We start from the raw sequence: 3,392 nt of genomic DNA, 5'->3' as shown, positions 1-3,392 counted from the left end.
CCCTTCAAGTCGTGAAGCCAGCCCTCAGCGCTTCGCACCCGAGGACGATTCAGAAGCTTAGCGAGCCAGCCGACGTCTCTAGGGAGAGGAGCCTGAGTTCGGGACCCTGCTGGGCCGCACCAGACAGCGAAAAGACGCTGCTACGAGCCCCGCAACCTCGCCGAAGATGTCGACACCGATCATACTGCAGCAGCCGCGGGTTCCGCCAACTTTCAATGGATCCCTAGGCGAAGACCCTGAAGAATGGTTGGACCAATTTGAGCGCGAAGCGTCGTTCAACAAGCGGGATGATGCGACAAAAATTGGACACGTGTTTTTCTCATTGGATGGCTCCGCACGCACGTGGTACGAAAACTACGATTCGTCCCTTACGACATGGGAGCTATTCAAGAGAGAACTACTGAAGGTACTCACCAGTGCCGTGAGGAAAGAAAGAGCCGAACGACTCCTCGAGTCCAGGATCCAGCTTCCAAATGAGCCCATCCGCGGTTACGTCGAGGAGATGAAGCACCTATTTCGCCGCGCAGACCCCGAGATGACCGAGGAAAAGAAAGTTCAGTTTTTAATGCGCGGCGTAAAAGAACAACTCTTTGGCAGCCTCGTCCGCCAGCCGGCAAAGCAGTCGAGGAATTCATGCAAGAAGCCTGCACGATTGAGAAGACCCTCGACGTCCGAGCTCGGCAGTACAATCGCCCTTCCTCTGCCTGTGCAATTCGTTCGGACACGACGGCCACCACCAGCGACAGCTTGCGGGAATTTATCCGCGAAATTGTCCGAGAGGAGCTACGCCGATTACTACCATCCTCCCCACAGCCACAAGCATCGACTCTGATGGATGTGGTACGGAAAGAAGTGCAACAGGCACTTGGCACCCCGACGGCCACAGTACCCCAGGCCATGACCTACGCCGCTGCAGTAAGGACTGCTCAGCCCCAACGACAACCCCTACGTTCTCCCCGAGATGAGCCACTTGTTCCACAACGCCGCCTCCCAGCCCCCGCCCGCCCAGCCTATGACCGACGCTCAAGTCCCAGGAAATGCGACGCCTGGAGGACTTCCGACAACCGGCCGTTGTGCTTCCATTGCGGTGAGGCGGGCCATATTCTTCGTCACTGCCCGTACCGACGTATCGGTCTTCGAGGATTTGCCGTTAACACCCCACGACCACGCTTCGGACAACGTCCGCAGGAAATCGACGAGTACTTGTGACGAGAGGAGTACACGCCGAACCGCTTTTCGCGCTCACCATCGCCGTCAAACTAGCGCTTTGCGTCGCCACGCCGCAGCTACGCAGCCGCGGTACGAGGAAGATCTCCCAGCCTCCGTAGGGTAAACTAAAGGCAGCAACTTCTGGAGGTGAGGATGCTCACGAGCGAAACGCCGAAGATCCTCCACCGACCACGCCCCATGAAGACGCTGCACCCGCGACGCCGCATGAAGAACCTACTCTCGCTGCACCGACGCCGCACAAAATGACAACCCCGACCACGACGCAAACTGCCTTCAAAACGACGACGCCACCCAGAATAGCTTCGACCACACGCCCCACCCGCGACTCGCATACGCGACGAAGCCGTGACCCGACGCCAAGAGCGACATGCAATGCAAGAGCCAGGACCTCCGACTTAGAAGTGACTATCGACGGCCGGAAAGTTAACGCTCTAGTCGACACAGCAGCCGATTACTCGGTGATGAATGGAACATTCGCTGCGCAGCTGAGAAAAGTCACAACGGCTTGGGACGGCCCACAAATTCGCAGCGCAGGGGGCCACCTTATTACGCCATTAGGACGATTCACAGCGCGAGTAACTGTCAAAGGACATACCTATCCTGCGACCTTTGTTGTGCTACCGCAATGCTCCCACGGAGTGATCTTGGGTATTGATTTCCTTAATGAGCATCAGGCGATCATCGACCTGCGATCGACGGACGAAGCCATCGCTTCGTTGAAAACTCGGGAAAATCACGTTTCCCTGAGTGTCCTGGAGGAAGAAGTGAGCGTCCCACCCCGTTCAAGCGTTATCGTGACCGTAAGCGCCACGAAAGCCGTTAACGCTGAAGCCATCATCGAGGGGAACATGCAGTTGCTTCTAGACAGAGGAATGAGCATCGCAAGAGGCATCGCACATTTCCGCAATGGCCAGGCCAAAGTACTGCTGACTAAATTCAGCGAAGAATACCGGCGCATTAACAGAGGAACGACGATTGCTTTCTTCGACGAAATATCCGACGTATGAGACTCCTTCGCCTTCTCCGACCCCTCCGCAGAAGATTCGCTTGACCAAGAGAACTCGCCCACTTTCGACATCAACCCAGCCCTGCACCGGAACAGAGAAGACCAGATCAGCAATCTGCTTCAAAGCTACAGTGAGCGTTTTTCGACATCGCCGAAGGTGCGACAAACGCCAATTACCAAGCATCGCATTATAACGGACACACGTCCGACCTGTCCGCCAAAGCCCCTACCGTGTGTCGCCGCGAGAACGACAAGCCATCCGGGTCCAAGTCGAAGAAATGCTTCGCGACGACGTCATCCAGCCTTCAAACAGCCCATGGGCGGCACCGGTTGTTCTAGTGAGAAAGAAAGACGGTGCACTTCGACTCTGCGTTGATTACCGTCGCTTGAACAACTTAACAAAGAAGGACGTCTACCTCCTCCCCCGCATCGAGGACACACTGGACCGCCTCTGCAACGCGAAATATTTCTCATCGATGGACCTCAAGAGCTACTGGCAAATTGAGGTCGACTAAAGAGATCGCGAGAATACAGCATTCATCACTCCGGATGGGCTGTCTGAGTTCAAGGTGATGCCATTTGGTCTCTGTTCCGCACCAGCGACGTTTCAGCGAGTAATGGATACAGTGCTGGCAGGCCTGAAGTGGAACATTTGCCTGGTATATTTAGATGACGTCGTTGTCTTCGCCTCGAACTTTGAAGAGTACCTCAAAAGACTTCGAACAGTACTAGAAGCCATCAAGTCGTCTGGCCTAACCTTGAAAGCATAGAAATGACACTTTGCCTACGAAGAGCTGCTGTTTCTAGGCCACATCGTTAGCAAAGAGGGAGTACACCCAGACCCGCAGAAAACAGCTGCTGTTGAACAGTTTCCAGCGCTGGCCGATAAGAAAGCAGTAAGCAGATTTCTCGGTCTGTGCGCATATTACCGACGATTTGTGAAAACTTTTCGCGCATCGCCGAGCCCCTGACCCAACTGACGAAGGCAGACGTGCCGTTTAAATGGGAAGCGCCGCAAGCAGAAGCCTTCGAGGAACTTCAGCGTCGTTTACAGTCCCCACCGATCCTCGCGCATTTTGCTGAAAACGCCGATACTGAAGTTCATACCGACGCAAGCAGCGTGGGCCTAGGCGCCGTCCTCGTTCAAAAAAGTGAC

This window comes from Amblyomma americanum, chromosome 1 (genome assembly GCF_052857255.1).
Source record: "Amblyomma americanum isolate KBUSLIRL-KWMA chromosome 1, ASM5285725v1, whole genome shotgun sequence".
In the NCBI taxonomy this organism is placed as follows: Eukaryota; Metazoa; Arthropoda; class Arachnida; order Ixodida; family Ixodidae; genus Amblyomma; species Amblyomma americanum.
The sequence above is the reverse complement of the archived record's forward strand: the minus strand, read 5'-3'. Positions refer to the sequence as shown.